The sequence below is a fragment of the Zosterops lateralis genome (genome assembly GCF_965231275.1).
Source record: "Zosterops lateralis genome assembly, chromosome: 1".
Lineage (NCBI taxonomy): Eukaryota > Metazoa > Chordata > Aves > Passeriformes > Zosteropidae > Zosterops > Zosterops lateralis.
In genome coordinates, this window is record NC_139762.1 from 55,982,277 (window position 1) to 56,006,537 (window position 24,261).

Consider the following 24,261-nt stretch of genomic DNA (forward strand, 5'->3'; position numbering starts at 1 on the left):
GTATGGGTAAGAGAAACAGCTAGGCTTTTAAACAAAATATGGTAGAAGTTTTTTTGGAAAAAGAGTTTTCCTGAGGGTAAAATTTCGTCTCTGACCTAAATTGCAGTACTTAATACTTCTCCAGTGGATAAGCACTGACTCCCAAACAAGGAACTTGGTGTTCCCTCTGATATGAATGTAGGCACAAAGAACTTTTCTCCAGTGGTTGAGTGGTACAGTTTTTATATTCCACAGGAGTCTAGCTCAAAGGAAAGATGATCCTTGTGATTTGGAAGGAAGTTTAAAAATGCTAAGTACTCTATAACCATCCTATATTCTTCCTGTTTTGAAAATATTTGCGAGAATTTTAGTATTTTGATTTCAACATTCATTATATAACTTTCCTACAAAGAGAGCAATGTTATAAAGAAATTCTGGTTCTCTTGTTCACCTTAAGCAATATCAGAAAAGCCACTTGCATATGGAGACTCTAGCATGGAACGAGCAGATAAAACCAATCTTTAAGGAGTTAGAAAGTGGAAAGATTGGTTAAGACTGATACTAAAAATGGAAGGTTCTTTGTAGGGGAAGTTCTCAATGAGTCATCCATGACCTGCTGCTCATGGAAAGAGACATTGAGGGTTAAGATTTCCAGATTCTATAAATGTCAATGAAAGTTGATTACAAAAACCTTGATTCTCAAAGATTATGGACACTGGTTTTATCCTTGGATTTCACTAGGGAGCTGTCAGTTCTCGAAACCTGAAAAAAAAATCAAGTTCATTTACCATTACTTTTCCAAGTAGTGAATTCTTTAGATGCTAGAGGAATATTTTAAGTATTAGAACTATGTAGTCTGAAAAAAAAGGAAAACCAACCTACAAAATACAGTCATTACTGAAGTGTCATTTATACGTTTGCTACAATTGCTCCACTGAAAAAAAAAAATAAAAAAATCCCACCACTCCTCTTCGGGCAAGGGAGAGTTCCCCTGGCCATGATGTAAGATGGTATTGAATAGTACAATGTCTTGTACACTGCTCTCAGCTCTGTGTCCTCCTGGCTACTGCAAAAAATTAACCCTGTCCTTGACTGAAATTAAGACATTCCTGTATGTTGCTCTAAAATACCGCAAAAGGAATCTTATGAATGTAGAATCCATAATCACAGAAATTTGGGGAAAAAATCAAACAGTGAGGCTTAGGCAGGAAAACTAATGACATCATTCATTTAAGATGTCCGGAACTTAAATTTTGTTTTCAGATGCATATCTGTTCAAGTTTTTTTTTCTTTTCTTCTGCTTTCAGTGGACATTTTAATACTTGCCAAAATTAATTAGCAGTTATGTATTAAATGTTAGAGATGGAAGTTTTATTTTACAGTATGTTCTGCAGAGCATTTTTAGGAGTGCAATTTCTGTACAATTAACTAACTTGGTTAGATCTAATTACCATTTCTTTTTAAACTACACATTCCCAATCAGGTGACTTTTGTAATATTCAGAACACTTTGATTCATGCTTAATTCAGCAATATGCATATTTACATAGGAGATACTGTTAGCAATTGCTGTTTGGTTTTGTGTTTATAGTGTGTCCACATTCTGTTTACCTTGGCTATTGCTTCCAATACATGGACAGGCAACACCGGAACAATTTCTTGCTCTAGTAAAGTGAGAAAGGCAAGCTCTGAGATGTCACCACATTTTTAGTGCACAGTTGTAGCTTTGTTGTAGGCTTGAGTTATACATAAACAGCATAAATTACAGCAAAAAGACAACCAGGAGAAATCATGCAGGTGTATATTGTGGTATATATACAACAACTAAAGATGCATTGGCAAAACAGCATTATGTCTTGACAGAAGGGAAAAAAGGTGTTATAAAACCAATTATGTACATTGAAAGATGATAAGCCAGTATCCTCATCTGGAGAGAAAAGTTTTCAATGGTATAATTTTTTAAAAGTAAATGAGGGCTCAATTCTAATCAAAACAATGGAGAGGTAAACAACCAAAAGCCAAATCCGAAGCAGGGTTTTGGCCATATTTTCAATGTAGCTATAAAAACATGATGGCTAACATCACTGGAGTAGGCAGCTTAAATTTAATTTGTGTTTGTTTTCAATATGTATCAGTAGTTTATTCACTTTTAAAACCCACCAATTGCTTTCTGTTTCACTTAGTGACAGATGCATCTAGGCTGGTTTTACATTAGCCACCTTATGTGCCAGCAGAACAACAGTCTAGGTTTCTGAATGTATTAAAAAATCTGACTGGTATTCTGAGATTTCAGAAGGTGGAAGCCACTGTTTTCTATGACTGCTAATGATCTGGGATGCAGTTTGTCAACCATTCAAGGTGGAAACTGTGGATTTATGTTCTTATGAGCAGAAGAAGAAATGGAGAAATCTGCTGGGTTTGGTGCTCTGAAACAGAGTTCTGAGTGTGGGTGGAATACAAGGCCTAGAGAAATGTAGCCTAATGCAAACTTTCAGGTCACAAACCAGTAATGTTCTAGGTGGTCAAGCAGTTAAAAATTTCATTAGTTTAATGGAGAAGAAATAAAAAAGCTGACACAGAAGTTCTGGAAGGAGCTTGGGTATTATATTAGAGGGTGAGGGCATAAGTTGTCAAATAAGATTTGGCTTTAAGTGTTTGTGTAAAGTCAATACAACTATTTTAACATAGTTATAAGTAAAGCTTTGACAATGAAGAGTTGGATGGCTATAAGTCACCTGTTACAGATCCAATGCTGTGTAAGATATCCCATACTCTATTTTCAAAGGCATGTTTCTACTCAGGAATATATATGGAAATGGTACAGTTTCTCAGAAGTAAAAATGACACATTTGAGGAGCTCCTTTTGAAGTACTTTTTTCTGCAGCAAGAGATTTGATATCCATCATTCATCTGTCTCCCGTCAAATTGAACTGGTAGCAAGCAAAGTAAGTAACTCTTTGCATTGTGTTAAAATAATTCCTTAATTTTAGCACTGAGGAGTTTTAAATCTACATTATACTTACTTCTCCTATTCAAACACACAAAAAGTTTGATAGACTTTAATAGCTTTTAGAATTTGTAGAAAGATAAATCTATTAAAGGAATCAACATATAGCCATGTTTATCTAATACACAAAATGCATGTAAAAAGTCTGCATAAGTCCCACTTCAGATACCTACCTCATATATTGAATCCAGCTATGACTCCTAATGCCCTAATGAATCTACTACTCTGAAGTTCAGAGAATTTTCCACTTCTATTAACGAGGCCATAAAACATCCACCTGCCACTCTGTGTGATAAACAGAAACAATAGAGGCAAGAGTAATGCTGCTTCTTGTGATGGTTCAAAATGCAATGCAAACGACCTTCCTTCTTCCTAGATTGAAGAATCATCTATATTCAATGAACAGGAATAGAAGACGACACAGATAAGGCCAGTTAAGCTTAGCAAACACTTACTCAGTATCTTTCATCCAGAAGTAATATTTGTCCTGCAGTTCTGTAACCAGAACACTGAGGATTAAGAAGCACTTTTTAATGATAAACTAAAGCTTTGCGTCCTGGTTTATTTTACCTTGCTGGAGTACTTAATGATGATGATCTTTTCAAAAATACATATGTTAGTTAAATATCAGTTCAGACACAGTACAGCAATATTTTGGTATTAGATCCAAGTTAAAAAAATGGGGCCAAAAGGAGGAAAAAGCAATTTTCTCCCTCTCCCTGCAAAAAGGTTAAGCTTTTTGCTTATTCAGCTTATTCATGGGAACAATCAAATTTCCATAGCGCTGACAGACGCTTTACAAAAATAGTAATAGTGTTTGGACTTTTTAAGAACTGGTTTTAAGAATTGTCCACTAAGCTCCTAATTCCTTCTTCTTCATCAGGAAATTCAGAAATATGCTTAAAATTAAGGCAGAAATCTGACCCAAGACACTTTGTGTGGCTTTATAGTATCAATGTTGTTTTATTTTATCAATTGTTTCAAAAGTTGACAGAAGAGGCAGAGTCCCTGTTTCAGGCATTGTAAAAACTCCACTTCAAAAAGACTTTTACACTGTGAAAAGACAACCACTAAAGCTAGTCAGGTTTCTATTGGGGATCTCACCATCACGCTATTGGTGTGGTCCCTCCCCCATTCCCCCTTATTATCTTATTCGTGCTGCTAATATGAGCCACCAAGCTTCTAGGAGAAACCAGAAAACTTAAGGCAAAATAATGCACAGACTATTAGAGCAAAAAATATTAAATTTTGCTACTAATTTAAGGATAACAAAGGTGGAAATAAGTAGCGTTATATACATCCAATTTAAAACTTAATAGATCTAAGAAATTTAAAAAAATCAAACCAATATCTGTAGAAAATTAGGAAGTTAGCTATTTATTTTTTCTGTTGAACCAGTACACCAACATGATACACAAACAATCACATTTTAATAGGATGCTTGTTTATTTTCAACCAGCCCAATGAATGATTGTTTTTCTCTTGTCAAGTGAAAAGGTTGCTTAAAGAGTGTAATAGCCTGTTGACTCCTGGGATTGCTGAACTGTGTATCAGCTGAACTAAATACCTCCTTGCCCAAAATGAGGTGGGGAGCATGGCTGAGAGAGTGCTGGGCTGGCTCAAGGCTGAAGACCTTGTTCAGAAACAGACTCAAATTTGTATTTGTCTCTTACTCACAGTTTTTGCTTGATATAAAATGCCTCTTTGTCTTTTTTATTTATTTTTAAGGATTAGTAAAAAGGAGAATTAGCTACAGTTGCTGAAATGGCTCTGAGCATAAATATTACTATAACAGTAATTTTTTTTTTTTTTTTTTTTTTTTTTTTTTTTTTTTTTTTTTTTTTACTGTGGCCCCTTGTTTTTTTCCTTTGTATAATCTGAACTAATTTGGGCAGTTGAAAGTCCATGAAGTACAATTAACTTATGTAATAGAAAAAAACCCAAACAACTTAGGTGCCTCTGTATTAAATTGTTTCTTTCATAATACTTTGGATTAAAGTGGAGAAAAATCTCCAGTGAGCACGTAACTGCAGTACAAGACTGAGTATCTTGCTTTTATACTTCATTGCTTTGTACAGTACTGCCAGAAAGCTATTTTTAGATCTGCTCTGCAGTTGCACAGTTGTAGCTTATATCTTGTCTAAAGGAAGCAAGGTTGCCCTACTGAGACTTTGCCCTTCTCTCAAGGGTAAACTAAAATCCATTCAACTTAAATATATGCTGTAAACCCTGCACATTAATGGCTGTGATGGAAATATTATGTAGTTATTTATAACAAGATATCCATTTGGGAAAGTGAAATAGGTATATTTGAGAGCTATTGCCTCTCAATTCTCCTCCTAAAGTCACTGTCTTTGTGCCTAAAGCTTGAAAGTTTGTTTTGCTGGCACCATGGCAAAGTAAACAAGTGTGTCTCCACAGAGCAGATCCCCGCTGCCTATAACCGCACAACAAATAGTGTGTGAAAATTAGCACAGACATTCAACTAGAACCTATATTGCCCCAAAGAAATCCAGAGAAGTATTTCTGATTACAGGAAATGCTTTTCAAGCACAAATGCTCATATCAGCAGGAGATAAATAAATAGTAGATTTGGAGAAAAATTGTAATTTAATCTAACTAGATATAGTTAGATGGGAATAAACATGTAGTCATTAGGATAAGCAAGAATCTACACATGTCCATGATCATGCACACACACACACACAGATTTTAAAATTGACTGTAGACAAAATCAAGATGTTTTATCCTTACTTTATCCTACAAATTTCAAAGATTCAGATAAATATTATTTAAACATCAGCCTTTGTACTGATTTTAAAACAAAGAACTGAGAATGGGAGAAACTGGAAGAGAGGATGCAGAAATATTGAATAAGAGATTCTTTTGAGACCTTATGTAACATATCAGACATGTTGTAAGGTACAAGAGCCTCTGAACTATATTATACAATCCTAGTTCTTCTAGTATTAAGCAATCATTTTCTCTGGTCTTCTAAAAGTCATCTTTTCTGAGTCTCTGTTATGCATCCAAATGTTCTTGAGTTAAAGCACTAGTATTACATCCAAAAGCAAGACTCAGTGATTTCCAAAGAAGTATCTAGCTGTGGTATTCCCTGCTAGTCTTTGTAAGGATCCTGTACTGTCCTCACATTAAATCCACTTTGATGGAATTTATACACACACTAGATGCAGGAAATAATCTTGCCAGTCTTTCAAATAAGCCATTTTGCCTCCAAATGAACTTAATCAGTCTATGAATTTGTTCTTTATAGCTTATGAGGAAAAGCAGTGACAGGTGCAGTAAAAGACATCTAGTTATCTTGCAAGATTTTTATGAGGTCTGCAGCCAGCTGCCTTGTAAAATGTTAAGAAAAACAGCCATAGCAAAATTCTTAGCTGTAAGACTTGAAGTTGTTGTACTGAAATTGTAGCTGTAATTCTTCTGGCTCAAAATTCTGAACAAGACTATGACTTCTCTGAAACAAAAGAAGACAGACAGCAGCCACATCTAGGTTTCTGGGTTAGGAAGCTGAACATGAGACTTTTGCTTCATGCCTTACTATAAAAGAAGGCCGACATCATGAGTGAAAAACAGTCATAGTAAAAAAGGTACATAAACGTATGTGACAACACGTTGCCTTTTTTTATAATCACTTATTCCTGATCTCCAGTCTCCTTTAAGCAAATGCAAGTACTGTCTGCATTTTTTTTTGCATATGCTTGGGAAAAAGAAAAAATAAAAAGGAATGTTACATAATGAGCACATAGGATGGTATTGCTCAGTGTCAAATAGATAACAAACCAGAGCAGGACATAGCACCTGATGGATTCCTTGGCAGCTAGGTCTTACCATGAATGTTCTTTTTTTGAGTTTAGTACCACAAGTGACTCTATTGCCCTTTCAGCAGTAGGAAGAAAAACCTAGGAGGTCATTTTTATTCAGATAATTATGGGAAAAAATCAAATGTACCCTAGAGAACATGCCTATCCAAAATTATTTACATTAGACACAGATAATTTTGAACTAGAATGGCACATTCAGAATATAAAATGATTTTTCTGAGTTTACATGGAACTTCTAAATTCAGAGAGGCCTGTGAGAAAATGAAAAAAAAGATGTTTTGAGGAATTTGAAACAGTTGTGACTTTACTAACATATATTTGTTCGGGCAGAAGCATGTATTATATATGTAACTGCCCAGGATACATTTTGCTTGAAGTTCAAAGCCCAAGCTGTCACATTTCTATGACTGTTTGTTGTGTCTTGAAAAGCAAGGTTCATGTGCAAACAAACCTTGAGACAGGTACCTCGGAACAAGACAGGTAAGCAGGGACTAAGAGGAGTTTCAGAGATGCAAAACTAAAGTATGCCAAAGGATTTTAAAAGTTTGTGTCAGCTTCTGTCCTACTTTACAAAACTTACCAAATTCAAACAAGCTAGTGTGCATAAGCCAAAGAAAAGCTTTCTGCTCTCCGAAAGAGGAAAAAGTCTTCACTCGCCCTAAACCCAGGAGCAGCAAAACCAATAATACTTTTGCTCCTTTTGCTATTTACTTCCTTTCTGTTTAAACATGCACTACAGACAGGATTGTGATTACCATAATTAGAAACACCATCACACCATCGTCTCGTCATCTTCTTCCCTAGTCTTCCTTTCCGCACTTAATTCTGTTCAACGCTTCCTTTGATATAAGAATGTATTTGTATCAGAGATAGTCCTCCCATGCCCCATGCACATGATATATCATTGCTTAACACATCCCCCCATGTATTCTATAACTTCCCAAGTGCTGTCTACTGGCACCTTATTTACTGTTTACTGTCCTGGTACTGGACACCACCTCTACTTTGTATTTGTAATTGTATAAAGGGGTGGAGTAGAGAACCCTTAAATTCTCCATCTTAATTTAAGAGATTTCCTTGTTGTGTTATACACAGCTATCTATTCCCTTTCAACCTTGGAATTCTATATGAAGAATTGTTCCTGTGGGTCAGACTAAGACTTTCCAAATTTTAGCCAAACCTTGCCTGACCTACACTCTGGGCCCATACTTGGTTTTAAGACAGTTTAAGAGGCACATCCTCCAAAATTAGTTACTTCCCCTTTAGTTTTAACTAATCCATTTCCACCAGTAAGGAGAAACAAATACAAATAGATATAAGTGAAAAAATAACACTTTACTAAAAATTGAAACAGGCAAAAAATAACAGTAAATAATCAGTAATTACGAAAATTCTGAAATTTCAGGGACTGCCTGGAGAAAAGAGAAGCTCAAAATGGCAGAGGAACCTCTCCCCCAGAGATTGTGTCCTCTGCAGCCAACTGTGTATGGGAAGACACAGGGGAAAGATGGCAGCAGCCCTCCCCTCACTCCTTACTGCTCTGGTGGCAGCAGCTCCATCAGCAAAGGCAGATGGCATGCTCTGGTGGCTGGATCCACTGGTGTAATCACTGCAGCCTCCAGGCCACTGGTGTCAGTGCCACTGTCTTGGGTCCTTCCCCAGTGGAGGGGAGGAAGAGGGATGGACTCTTGAGTGCTGGCGTGCCGTGGTCCAACCCTGACCTGCTCTGGCTTCATACTCCCAACAGATGTTGCAAAATTCACCCTGAAACAGTTTCTGAGTGAGAAATGCATGGTCTTGGGTTGCTACTACTGCTGCCTGGAAAGTCATCTGAAACAGCCGCCTGAGATGGAAAACCAGAGGGGAGCTTCTACCCACACTGCCTCTGTGCACTCTCCCTGCAAGAACCAAAAGCAAAGAGCCAAAGTCAAAAGAGGTCTGCTTGGATGACCTGACTTTCTTAAAAGCCCAGGCACCTCCCCTCAGCTTCAAGACTGGGGCTTAATGAGGCAATAACAATTTTGGGCACAGATAGATGTGGAACGCAGTAACATTTGGGGTTATCCAGGAGACTCTATGACCTGATTTAGTGAATATATCTGCACTCTGTGTAGCCTTATCTCTATAATTTTGGACCTATGTTACAGACAGATTATCTCTAGCAATGGCTTTTGCTTTTTCTCATTGGACTTCTTGGATTGACCCTAGATGTGACTTGTTACTTTATCCTGGATTAATGATCCCTGGATTGCCAACAGATCCTGTAACTACTTCAAATTTGGCTCAGCTCAGAGCTGGCAGGAGCCCTCTCAGTGAGTTTCAACCTGTACTGGGGTCACTTGCTTGGCCCTCTCACAGAGCAGCCCTATTTGTGCTGCTTTCCAATAGGATGGCTTCTGCTCTTCCCAGGCAACTATTCATTTCGGTGGTGCCATTAGAGCTGTTGACATGAAGCAGACACAAAAGAAGATCATCTCCTTTTCTGAGTGACCTAATTGTATTTTACTCTTGTAGCTATACTCAGGGAGCTGACCATGTTCATTGTGCCATCACTGTACTGGAAAGTAAAAAAAAAAAAGCAGAGAAATAAAGTACCAGACTGCAACAGAGCAGTAGACTGCAATGACATGACCATCAAATCAGACCAAAGAGGGCACCAAGGACAAATAAGCACTATCACATTCTTCTTTATCAGTTTTGATACTTTGTATCCAAACTTTTGTCTCTTCTACTAGGAAGACCTAGTAGAACTTTTGTTGACCATGCTTCTTCTGTGATGACATTAGATTAAGGAATAAAATAGTTCCCATGATCTGCAGAAAATGTAAATATTTTCAAAATATCCTTTTTCACGGACTAGGGAAAAAAAAAAGCCAGAATATACACAATGCTCATGGTGTGGAAATCCTTTCTTACATATCCAAAGCATTTTTTCCTCAGTAAATCATAATGTTTACTTCAACATTTTTTTTTCCATTTTAGCTACCTTAAGGATGGAACTGAAAAAAAAATCACTTTCTACTACAAAGCTGGAATTTTTAAGTTTAGCAATTGCAAACAGGAGTTTTTGTATTAAGTTATTAATATGTTTTCTGTACTGCCATTTAGTGAAGTCTATTCTCTAGCAGCAGACTTTCTCAAGACCCTTCAAAAATAGCTTAAGGCACCTACCTCAGCAGTGACAGTTCCAGAGTGGAACCAAGCATTTAAAAATCAGTTTGAATGGCAAACATTAGAGATACTGGAGATGCAAGAGCTGTACTATAGTCATCAAATGACCACAGATAACCATTACAGGCAAATAGTAAAACAGTTTGTTGAGGGCTAGCACATGAAGCCTCATCTTTATAGAGAAATACAAACTCAATGCCATGTTTCTTGTGTGAAGAGAAATCCCTGTGATATGCTGTCATTTGACAGATGTATGGCAATATCTATTAAAATATTTCATAAATCTGCAAATTTCTCTCCTGAGCAGAATATACACTAAAATCTAGAAATGAACAAATCAGATCAGGGGGAAGAAAAAGAGGAAATAAATAAAAAACCCCAAGATCCTGAGCAGTTTTTCAGTCAGAGGCTAGATATTAAAAAGATAAATATACAGAAAAATAGAGATAAATAAATAGATAAATATATTTTAGCTTTCTGGATTTTTTTGTTAAGTTGTTTTTTGTTTGGTTAGGTCTTTTTCCTCCTCTTCAGCATTCCATGAGGCCAATCTCACATCAAATTTCTTTTGCAAAGCTTCTAGTGAAGGTTTTTCAGGTTTGGGCTGACATTGCATTTTCTTTAAGATCTTGCCTCAGTTACCACAAGGGAAAAGAAAAATGTCTTTTGCAGATCATATTTTTAATTACTGGCTTAGTTCTTTTTAAAATGCTATTTATTATTTAAAGCACTATTTTGGACTCCTGCTATATTTGAGTTGCATTCAAGGCCTGTCAGTTAGGAATTAAAAATAGGCAGTTGAAAGACAGCCAGTGTTAGCTTTTAGAAAGGTTACCCATTCTTTACCTCCTTCTGTGAGAAAATACAACACCTAGGAATTGGGAGGCTAAACCAACTATGTTCTTTACTCATCATGACTGATACTGTGGCAGCTCTCTCCCACATGAGACAGTGCTACATCATTAACATAGAAGTGTGCTGAGAAAAACAGAATCAAAATGCCAAAACTGACACCACAAAAATTCCAACGGGGTGAACATTCACAAATCTTAGTTTTGGGAACTAAACACAAATAGGAAATATTAATTTATGCATTCATTCTCCAGAAAAACACACTTATGTAATTTAAGAAGCACCAGTATTTACAGAAGAAGGAATAGGGATCAGAACCTCTGTAATGGATTAATAGTCCTCAGGAAGTGATTCGGTGCACTGATGTTGTTTTGGCAAAACATATGCTATCGACTTTCTCTGGCATAAGATGCCAATATATTTGATTCAAATTTTGCAAAACAGATCCTTCAGTGTAGAACACTCTTTTACTCTTTTACTGTTCAAAGTGTTTGTTATATACTTGAAAGAAATAAAAGGGCAAACATAATTTCTGGAACAAATAACAATAAAAATATTCATTTTCTAGACCAAATAGAATTCTATACATAGATTTTATAAAGGCACTCAACATCTCATAGGAATATGTGCCAGTTGTCATAAGAAATAAAATCCCTGAGTACCTAAGGGTTGGAAAGTACTCTTTGTTGTTACTTGAAATAACAACATGGGTTTCTTAAGAACAATTGCAATCAATTGTTCTTTGTTTTGGTCTCACTTTGCTGGTTTTTTTTTTTTTTTTTTTTTTTTTTTTTTTTTTTTTTAGTTTTGAAATTTTTTTTTAATTTTCTTTTTTTTAAATGAAGCTTTACACTAAAAGGCTTCTTTTGTGTGTGGTTCTAAATAGAAAATAAGTAGGGAAATTATCTGTCTTCATGTAATTTGAGGATAATCATGCTGCATTACTTTGTTGCTGGATGCTAGTTGGAGTGATAGCAAGAAGAAAGAAACAATCTGTCACCTCCTCTTCTTTCTTTGCCACAAACATTAGCATGAAAAATGGATCACATGGGTTAAAGAGTTTGTTCTTATCTGAGAATTTTACCATTAAAATATACTCTATAATAAGATACACTGAGTCTTTTAGAGAAATTTTCATTGTTTCCTTCAAATATGTCAGGATATGTTTGGCATATAGGCTGATTGTGAAACACATTGCAAACAAAATCCCATTTGTTTCTAAAACTGCATATTTATTTCTTATGCTGTAGAGATTTTTCATTAAATAGTTTTCATACAAAAGCAGGGAGAGGAGACTAAATTTTTATAAACATCTGCTTTCAAACTGTGAGACTCAAGAGTTTCTAATCTTCCAGATGACAAGGCTGCTTCTTATGTGTGGGCTATACTATTTATAAAGTAACAGAGTTTTACAAAAATAGGTATTTTGAGTTTGGCACTAAAATCACAAGTGGGCAAGTGGACAAGTGAGAGAAGAATTAGTAACACCAGAATTACACAGAGAAATGTATATGCGTCATGTTCAGAGCAGTAACTACAGTTATTTTATTTTTTAATATTTTTTCTAAGGGTTGGAGCACAAGAAGGTATCTCCTTATATAAAGAACATCATATCTTGTGTTAACTCAAAGAAATCAAAATCGCACATAACGGACATTTTTCTCTTTTTTTAGCTGACCGTGGGCACACAAAGTGACTCGCAATCACAAAAACTGTGCTGTGCACTTGACATCACCTGCTGGTGAACAAAGTTTTATTTCATCTTGATGATGGCTAAGAGTTTATGTAGGACAAAATTGCCGACAGCTCTTTCCTTTCCTTTTGGGCCCTGTTCAATGTCTTTAGCTTTCAATTTATTTCCTATTTCAGACTGTAGTGTGCAATTTCCTGTCCTTAAGGAAAAAGCTTTTGATGGAACAGATGCACATAGTAGGAATATCTTGGGTCTACTATTCACACCTAAATCTGTTACAAAATGATGAAGGGAATCTCTGTTTTAAAGGCTTTATAAATGGCATGTCAGAATGACAATTTTAGAATTTTATCCTTCTCACCTAGTAAGGCACATTTGCTAAGATACACAGAACTCTACTGGTCTTAGAAATAACTATTGCGTTTTGTTTTTTCCCTGTAAATGCTTTTAAAATTTCTTCTAAGTAATATGCTTTGATCAGGATACATTTTCTGTAAATGCCTCTATAATATACTTTCAATGACATAAATATGTACAAAGTAAAACCATAAAAGATGTGTTATCTTGTCATTTTCCTTGAAAAGTATTCTGCAGATTGCTTAGTTCCAAAGCCCTCATTTGTGCTGGAAAGACTGAGTTGTGCATGTGAGTAAATATTGATACTGAAGAATAAAAAAATCGTACATGAAGTCAAATGTCTTTAGCTATTCTGGATAGAAAAAATCAGTTTGAGTATTAGGGTCAAACCACATTTTTTAGTATTTTCTCAATTATTGTCCTTGCCTATGGCAGGGGTGTTGGAACTAGATGATCTTTAAGATCCCTTCCAATCCAAAGCATTCTATGATTCTGTGATTCTATATATGTATGGTTTGTACTTACATCCATGTTTTTGAATTATTTCAATTATTTTGTGTATTAAAATTGAAAATAAAAGCACTAGTAGGCTGATAGCATCTAGTGGCATGTTTACATTAGCTGTGAATGATTGTGCTTTTTTTGTGCAGTATCTAAATCTCACAACTCCTTGTTGTGATACTTAATTGCAATCAACATCCTTTTATATTAATTGTATGTAGTATTTGAATAATGTTATTATGTATTAAGAGGCTTCTTCTAATTTATTCCTTTGCCTGCCTGACTACCTCTGCAATTTTATTTTCATTACCACAGTATGATTTTTTATTGCTCAGAATGACACCAAAAAATGTAATACTTATTTTTAAGAGAAAGCATTTTCTCCTTTAAAAGTTGATTTATACTCTGGGATAATAAATTGAAAGGAAAAAATCTCAAGCACCTTTCAAATCTCAAATTTAGAAAGTTGAACATGCATTGGTATTTATTGTGAGAAAAAAATAAAAGAAACATGAAGTTATTTGTGCACAATACAACATTTCTGTCTTCACTATTCCAAAAGGAGCAGATAACTTCTCAGTACCATCTTTAGGCATTTAAATAAATGTCTAAAACTAGAAATGTAGGATCACAGCATACTTAGAAGAGAGAGGCAGATGTCTGCCAAATTTGTTTGAGGGAACCACAGTTGCAAAACTAGCTCCTTCCAGAACTCTGAATAACTTATTGAGATAGAAAATTCACTCTGTGAAGTGCTGGAAGATATTTGGTTGCTGAAGTAGGCACTTGTTTTAGGTAGTATACATGCATCCCTTTCCTCTGCCTGGTGTTTAAGTACAATCTTCTGCTTCCACATACTAGACAAGATATTGCACTTAAATGTATTTGAGTGAGAAAAATGGGGATCGTTGATTTTAGCTCAAGGGGTTACTATTTCTAGCATGGTCTCTCCCCCAGACCTAAATGATTCACTTATTCAGATAGTCATTAACAGACCTGCAGGAGGAGTCTACACTGGGGTATGTTTGTCCTCATGAACTATAATCCACCACAGTGGAGCAAGTAGGTGAAAAGTGTGAGGAGGCAGGAGTGGCAGAGAAAACTGATGTTAAGTGGTGAAGCCGATTTCCTTAAAGGGATGGATTTTATCCAGTGCGACTTCGACAAGTTTAAGGAATGAGCCCATGTGAACACCATGACATTTAACGAGTGCAATGCCCTGCATGTGGGTCAAGGAAAAACTCCATAACAATACAGACTGTGGGATGAATAGATTGAGAGCAGCCCTACAGAAGGCAACTTGAAAATACTGGTGTATGTAAAACTGGATGCATGCTGGCAATCTGCACTTGCAACCCAGGAAGTCAATGGTTGCCTGGGTTGAATAGAAAGAACCTTGCCCAGCGGGTGCAGGGAGGTGGTTCTCCCTCTCTATTCTGCTCTGATGAGACCCCCCTTGGAGGACTCTGGGGTCCCCAGCACAGGAAAGACAGAGACCTAACAGAAGCAGGTCTAGAGATAGGCCATAAAAGTAATTAGAGAATTGAAACACCTCTTCTATGAAAAAAATCTGAGAGAGTTGGGGTTGTTCAGCCTAGAGATGAGAGTTTTGGGAGACCTTACTGCAGCCTTTCTTACAAGGGGTCCTAAAGGGATATTGCAAGAAAGTCAGCAAGAGGCCTTTCACCAAGATCTACAGTGACAAGAGGAGGAAAAATAATTTTAAACTGCAAGAGAGTAAATTAAGATTGGTTATAAATTTTGTTATGATGATGGTGGTGAGACAGTGGCACAGGTTGCCCAGAGAACTTGTGGTTTCCCCATATTTAGAATTGTTCAAGGTCTGGCTGAATGGGACTTTGAGCAACCTGGTCTAATGAAGGAAGTCCTATGGCAGGGGAATTTTTGAAGATCTCTTCCAGCCCAAAACTTTCAATGATTCTATGAGTCTTTTAATTCAACTCTATTTTTATAGGCAATAAATTAATTTTCCCCAAGTTGAGTTTGGTTTACTCATGATGGTATTTGGTACTTGATTTTCTTGTCCTTATCTTGACCTGCAAGCTTTTGTTTTTCTTATTTCTCCTCCTATCCTCTTTTAGAGGGGGAGTGAGAGAGCAACTGTGTGGATTTCTGGCAGCCAGCCAAGATCAACCCAACTGCACCATATCTCTTGAAAATAGTCCAAATTGACCTTAACTGATATGTCTGGAATTATAAACTTCAAACAAAATTTTGTCTGCAAAATATTAACAAGAGTTGTTCTCTTTTATTAAAAATCTTCTGTTGCCTGTCATGTATTTATTTTACTGATCAGTTGTGCCTTATAACTTTTTTTAGAAAAAGTTGCACTTTTACTGCCTATTGGGAGCTTTACCACTTATATGGCTATTAACTAATATTGTCCGGCCTAAAGAAAATTCTTAAAGGAAATCCTGGAGGGGTTGATGACAACCCCTCCATGATTGTTGTATGATGAAGCTGGGGAAAACTATTTAATCACATCACTGTATGCAATGTCACTGAATGAACCTACCTCAAGAAACTTAATTAAGATTTGGCAAGCATTTTAATTTAAGCATTCAAGCTTACATTCAAGCACTTCACTTTCTATCAATAGTCTTTCTTTAAAAGAACAAAATAAGACAGCAATATCTTTGCTTTTATAAACATCCAGAAAAGAACACAGTCAAATTCTAAAGAAATTTCAAAGTCAGAGAATAATATTATTTCACTAAATAATCTAGTGTCCTCTAAAAGTCATATGAACCTTCAATTTCATGGTTTTCCTTACATTTCTGCTAATATGGTTGTTTATTCTCCTAAGGAGAATGTTGCTGGAGAAGCTGTTTTGTATGTATTCGTATACACTCAGCTTTTTTCTTTGGGGACTTTTATAATTCTATAGATATTTCAGTCAGATACATAATTTTATTCTTAAAATTTTATACACATGAAAAGAAGCAAAAAGACTTATATCAACTTTTCAAATTAAAACTCAGCCTCCAGGCATGTCTTCAATATATATTAATCTGACCATGATTACTCCACATTCCTGTAGCAAACATGTTTATACTAACTATACTTATTATTTCACCTTTTCTCTGTAAAAGAAGGACAAAATCTACATATTGGAGAGATTCCTCTAATTTGAGTCTACATGTACCTCCTGCCATTTATTTTAGGTTATTTATGAGTAGAAACAGAAGGAATGTAATTGAATGAATGAAGACAGAATCATTTCACTGAGCTAAGCATATGACAGCAGGTGCCTGGAAAAATTGCTATGACAGTGTGCCAAGGAAGACATGAAAACTGCATTCTCTCATGTAAATTAGGAGGCAGAGAAAATTAATATTATTTCTCTTATCCAATCTTTTTCCCCATAGCTGGTTATCAGGGAATTGAAGGCTCAGAAAAAATGTATTGGCAAGGAGAGCACCAAAATGGAGGTTTTCTCAATAGTAGAACTGTCACATATATTAAATTCCAGATTAGCAACAGGCAAGTATTAAAAGGCCTGACTTAGATCTTCTCTTTTGCATTTGAGAAAAAATTCAAATCTGCCTAAGAAAATGGGAATAAAAAGATCTGTGATTCAGTTCTTTAAAAAATCCTTTAATGTAAGCATCTTAATATAGTTTACTCACAGCTTTTATTACATACACTGGAGATAAACACTGAGCCTTTGAAAATTAGGTTGGTCACAATGCAAATATGTAGTTTTAGATGCCCAAATTTTCAACTGGTTCTTTCATCCAAAACCTTGAAGTATGATTTTCAGAAGCATAATTTTAGATCATGTCATTTGAATAAATTTTCAGTTCTTCCGCTGGGTGTCTTCACTTTGAAAGCCACAATTTCCTTGAATTCTAAGCATACAAATGAAGTATCAGCCTTCCTTCTCAATAGAGAAACTATTTTTAGGCTTGCATGACTAACTTATATGTTCAGTAAAGACCACAAGTACAGAAACATCTTTTAAACATTAAGCTAGCATAAGAATAGGTATGCAAGAAGGTATGTGAATAACCTCAGTATACCAACTGGTTGAGAAAAAATCAGTGTAAACCTAATTAAATATGTAATTCATCTCTTCAACCACAGTTTTAAAGTTATTTTATAAATCATCATACCCAGTGTTATTTGAAAAGACAGACCCTGTCTTTAATCACGTATAATAGTGAAACTTTTGTAGCTTGAGAGTGGAGGTGAAGCATGCTATCTCCTCTTGGAATGTACAGCTCTCAGCTCTGCCTCTTTCCTACCCTGGACAAAGAAAGAAGCCGCTCAGCACAGTGCAACTTGATCATGAAAGCTGTGCTCTGTGTGGTAGGTCTAAGAAGAGTTTGGTTGTAGTCAATTCTGTAAAGAGAGAGTTGCTCTGCTAGGGAAGGAGGGCAGAATTTCACAGGGACTATGAGAAAGCATGCCCAAATGAGTTCCTGCTTGAGATAGTACTACACTGATGTTAAGTATTTGCTTTCAGAATATGCCTGTTATTTCAACATTTCTTTGACAGGTTGAGTTATTTTTAAGTTACAAGACATTACACTTCTTTGTAACCCACATAGTTTCTGTCTACAATTCTCGCTTTATTACGATATTCAGTAGTTGTTAAAAACTCTGTGACTGCATATATTAAAATCTTAGTGAAAATGAGTCTCTGAATGAATCAGATGTTTCATCTGAGACACAGACAAGTCATACAAAAATCAAGGGGGGCTATTCCTTCTCTCCCTGTGTCTGCATTTCCTATCACACTCACACACACATCACTTACACAATTGTTATCCTATAGATAATTTGAAGGCATTACTATTCTTTTGTTAATGTAAGAAAAGTAAGTTAAAAAATACATATAATAAACAAGTTTAATTTTATATTTTTTGATAATTTTAATTTTTTGATATGCCAAAAGCTAATGTTGCATTGCTAGCAAATTTTCATCATATCTGAATAAGCACATTTGGCTTGCAGCTTCTCAGAGAGATAATTCACTGAAGAAAAGTGAATTTCAATGGCCTCAGCAGATGTTTAAAGTTCTGCATGTACAGGAACTGAATAAATATTTGCATGAATATGGAGTTTATAACCAAGGAGTTCTCAGTCAAATTTTGGTCTCCTAATATTGGTAAAGATAACAAGGCTTTTAACTCTTCAAAGGCAGAATAAAAGAACTTTAGGAAATCTAAGAGTTACACATAACAAATAAAGCAACTTTCAGAACTCCTAGGACACCTGTAGAGCAAGTCACTGGAAGCAACAGGGATGGCAGTGCATGCTATCAGACAGATCATGATTAGTCTGATTGTATATCATCCTACACACAATCCCATAGTGTTGTTTTATGCTATCTGTTATAAAAATACAGAGTTGTTCAGAAATGCTACTAAGAATAGAACTCTGTCCCAACTGAAAACAGAAAACCTGTAGATAGTAAGACATCCAAATAAAGAGTAAGGCTGTAATATTTCATTATGTTCAACTCTATCTCATGCATTTCATTTGTTTTGCCACTGTCCATAATCTTGCAATTAAATATTAACACTTTGAAAAGGACAGTAGAACAAAACAGCATTTTACTCTAAGGACAATAGAACAGAGCAGTTGGAGTCTTGGAGAAGTAGATAAAGAATGCAACTTAAACAAACAAAATTATGCAAGACAAGCAGCATGCCAGCTGATCTCTGTGAGGCTGGCCAAGTAGAAGTTATGCAAAACAATTATATTGTGCTTACTTGAATGTGGGGGTTGAGGAAAAGCTGCCTAAAAACGACACTGGACTTTGAAGACCACCAAAGAGGATCCCCAAAGAACCATATCAGAGACTTCTGATAAGGGGTGGGGCTATGTAAAATAAAGTAATACATATGCATCAAGGAAATGGGGAGAGCTAATTAATATATAATTATATATGTATGATGAAAACTCTGTTCACCTGACACTTAGCCCACTCAATCAGAGGAAGGTTCCTCTGAATGACCAGTTCACTCCAATAAAGAATGTCTGCTTTTTAATACTCAAAACTGTTAGGAAATTTCTGTCAGGTCAATTTTGGTATCAACTTCAAGTCTGAAAGTTATAATTCTGGATGCAGCTTGAATTCAGAATTCTTGAAATCTTCTCAAATTTCATTAATTTCATCACCAGTGATGTCTCAGAGTAATGGACTGTAGGACTTCACTGACAGATACTGCCCTAATCTTAGTATTTCGTGGCTCTTGATATTAAATGCTGTCCAGCAGGTGGTGTAAACTTTGATTGTGTCCATAGGGAAGCATGAAGACAGAGCTATTTCTTTAAAGAAATTGTACATCCAGAACAAATGGGGTTTTCCCAGGTATCTCCTTGCATGCAGCAAAGGAAATACTCCAATTTTAAACAGTTACCATTTCTGCAAGCTCTTATTTTGTATGATAAACTGCAGTGACCAAGGAGGTTTTTCTACACAAATTACCAGACTTGAGCAACAAAAATCTATGATTGTTTTGAAAAGCAGGGCTTTCTGAGTTTTCTTTGAGAACAGCACATTTTTTTATTTGAATGGTTACTCATGCACTCATAGAAGACAACTTTAAAATCCTTCACTGAGATGAGATCTTAGCATTCCAGCACCAGGAGAAGTGGCAAAAGCAGTGCTATAGCATGTGTCATCATTTTCTTAAGGTATCTGCTAAAGCCAGTATCCCTAGGTCCTGATAAGGGATGGCTGATGTTTTCTCACTAGTCGTTTTCTTTTTCCATTTCTCTGCACATTTTTGACATTGAGAATTTTTATTCGCAGGTTGCCGTTGTCTAGGAGACGGAATATAAGCCTTTTTGACAGAAACCGTGAAAAAGAGAAAGAAAAATAAGTAAGAAATTGAAATGACAGCTTTTTTGTTCATCTAGACAACTGTACTATAGTGCTCTACTATAGGTGAATGAGCAGTTTCCACTGTACCTCTGAAAAAATATGAAAGAGCAATGACTATGTATTTCTTCCCTCTTTGTAATGCTGCATTATGATGTTTTTAGTGGTGTTTCAACTTGCTGAAATAAAATTGTTACCAAATGTTCCTTATGACAGAAGTTGTCATTGTCTACAAAGTTTTAGAGTAGTAATATATGTATATAAATATGTCAGCATTTAACCTTCCATGATACCACAAGTAACCTGAGAGAAAAGTATCGGTATGAAAAGCTCCTATCATGTCTTGCTGAGTTCCATTTTTACACTTCTTGTATTTGTTCAACTGGATTGATACAGTATAAAACCAGTTGAGTACATGTATTTTAAACTCATTTCCAAATACACCTCTTTGTGTCTCATACTTACATTTTGAAGATTGCATAGAGTCATAGAACCAGGGAATAGTTTTTTCTGGAAGGGACCTTAAAAATAATTTAGTTTCAACCCCCCTGTGATGGACAGGGACACCTTTCACTAGACCAAATTGCTCAGAGCCCCATCCAACCTAGACTTCGACACTTTCAGGGATGAGGCATCCACAGCTTCTCTGAGCAACATCTTCTGGTGCCACATCACCCTCATAATAAAGAATATTTTCCTAATATCTAATATAAACCTACTCTCTGTCAGCTTGAAGCCATTCCCTTTTGTTCTGTCACTACATGCTCTTGTAAAAAGTTCCTCTATATCTTTCTCTTAGGCTTCCTTTAGGTACTGAAAGGCTGCAATTAGGTCATCCATAAGGCTTCGCTTTTCCCAGCCAAACAAACACAATTTTGTCAGCCTTTCATGACAAGAGACGTGCCCCATCCCTCTAATCAGCTCTGTGGCCCTCTTCTGGATGCTCTCTAACAGGTTCATGTCCTCCTTGTGCTGGAGACCCCAGAGCTGGACGCAGTACTGGAGGTGGGCTCTCACCAGGTTAGCGTTGAAACACATAATTAGAGAATTATTATCTCTTTTATTGAAGACGTCTGGGAATCAGGGGCACAGGATACAGACCCAAATCTAACTCCAACATGAATTTGAGATGGACATGTTTTATACCCTTTTGTTATATAACTATATAATATTTATTATTAAACTTACATTGTTCTATTGATTATATTGGTCTTATCCAAGCATGAATTCTTGTAGTTTCCATCAGCCCCTCAAACATTGTTTCTCATGATTCTTAAACAATAATCATATTCAAGTACCAAACAATCATTAAATTTAACAATCATATCATCATGATTATGCAGGTGCAGTTTCTTCTGTCCATGATCTAGTAAAGACGAAACTTAACTTTCATTTCCAAGGCCTGTGTAGTTTTGATTTCCTTCCCAGGCCTATCCAGGCCAAACCTTTCTTTCCACCTCCCCTGAATCTATTGTATACAGTTCCCATGATTTTTAGAAACATTTGAACCCTATGGTATCAAGCAGAGTGGAGTAGAGGGGCAGCAGTGGCTCAATACTCACCTCACTCATACATCACTGCACCCAAGTCCTTCTCAGCAGATCTGCTCTCAATCTGTTCATCCATCAGCCATCTGTCCATCTGTCCATCCATCAGCCTATAGTGAGCGTAGGGTTGCTTTGACCCATAGGCAGCAGCTTGTACTTGGTCTTCTTAAATCTCATGAAATTCCTATGGGCCCACTTCTCAAGATTGTCCAGGTCCCTCTGGATCCTGTCCTTCAAGTGTGTCAACTGCACCACTTGCTGAGGATGCACTTCATCCCTTTGTTTTGTCTTTAATGAATATGTAAAATAACATTGGCCTCAGTATGAATCCTGGAGGGACAACACTTTTCAGTGATGTCCACTGGGACTCTGAGCCATTGATCACTACCCTCTGGATATGATCATGCAACCACTTTCTTATCCATCTAGCAGTCCACTCATCGAATCACTTTATCTCCAAATTAGCAAGAAGGAGGTTGTGGCAGTGTCAAAGGCTTTACAGAAGTCCAGATTAATGACACCTGTACCCTTCCCTTGTCCACTGATGGAGGAGGTCATCATAGGAGGTCACTAGGTTGGAAATGCAGGACTTGCCCTTGGTAAAACTGTGCTAGCTGTCCCAAATCAGCTCCCTGTTCTCCACATGACTTAGCATGGCTTCTAGGAGGACCTGTTCCAGGATCTTCCCAGAGAAGAAGCCACAGAGGTTGAGGCTGGCAGGTCAGCAGTTCCCAGGATCATCCTTTTTACCCTTTTTAAAGATGGGTACAATGTTTCCTCTTTTCCAGTGATGTGGAACTTCACCTGACTGCCATGAATTTTCAAATATCATGGAGAGTGGCATTCTCTTAGGAGTCTCGTATAGATCACATCAGGTTCCATAAACATTCAGACTCCGCAGGTGGTCATGAACCTGATCTTTACATACTTTGTTCCCTTACTCCCCATCCTGCTGTCCATCCACTCAAAAGGTGTGGGAAGAGATGTTGCCATTGAAGACTGAGGCAAAAAAGCTGTTGAGTATCCTGGTCTTCTTATCCATTATCTCGGGTTGCAATGCAAGATGTGACCAAAAGTATTGAAACCATCTGAGGAGGTGTTTTCTTTATCTCTTGTATAACCCATTCCTCACAACTCCCGGGGGGAGGGGGCAGGTGCCTTCTGCTAATGGGTCAGCTGTTAAAACCAGGTGGAGCAATGCTCCTTATCTCTTCCATGACCCATCCTCCCTCCAGGGGGGATATTTGCTGTTAATGGGCCATTAAGGCTCACCATAAGGCTCATCATGTAACTGATAAGATGACATCATCCCATTCTGAGATACTCCACCCAGTGGGAGGAGCCAAGTATTCCTGCCTAGATAAAACTGAGGTTCAGAGCAGCCAAACAGCCTGTTTCCAGTGAATTTCCCAGAGGAAGACCAGACCCATCTCATCACCACTGGACATTCAGAGAAAACTACACCTTTCTGCAGGATCATCTCTGCTCCAACAGAACCACATTTGCCACTCCAGGAGGACTTAATTGGACTGGTACCACCACCCTGACCAACAGGGTGTCAGGTTATTTTCCTACTTAGACTATGTGATAGCTTTTGACAGGAAGCAAGTTGTAATGAAGAGTACACAGAAGAGACAATGGAGACAATCCCAAATCAACCTATTTCCTCTCACTTTTAATAAGGTTATTTAGCTTAGGCAGCTACTTCTAACAAACTGTGCCCACATGCAGGCATTATGAAACCACTCACATAGAAAATGGGATGGCAGAGTAAAATGGGTAATAAACACTGACACCCAAATCCATAAGCTACACTGAGATAGAAGAGTATATACAAAAGCTGCCTCCCATATTTTGATAGATGCAATTTATTCGAGTGTAAAATTTAGCTTTGTGGGGATAGAGTGGGGGACTGCTTTTCTGCCGTTGTGCTTCTGTTGGTGCATACTTTGCTTCAGAGGTTCTAAGGAAGAAATCTGAAGTCTTGGGGAAAGCCACTATCTGCTTAAGCTTTGATAAACAGAAAAAAACCCCAAACGTTTGCTTCTTAATTCTACATGATACCTGATCAGGTGTGAATTTCACATTTACTTTATCATACCTACTACATACAATACTGTGAATTTACTGCACGAGGTGAAGCCTGAGACAATATCCTCCCCATAAAAATACACAGACCCCATCTGCATGTATGTTTGGCCCAAGGTAGTGAATGTTGTTTTGACTTTCTCAAAGAAACTTTATTTTTGTGAATGATTTCATAAAGAAATGATCATTTTTGTAAAATGTAAACTGTGGTTTGTTCTGCCTCCAAGAAAGATATTAAAATACACAAGAACTTTCCATTCACTTAACAGTACAAAACAGCACAGTTGGCACAAGCCAAAAAAGAAATCCAAAAGCAAAAGGCTCTAATCTGCCTACAAAAAGAGGGATATATTGTCTGCTTTGAAG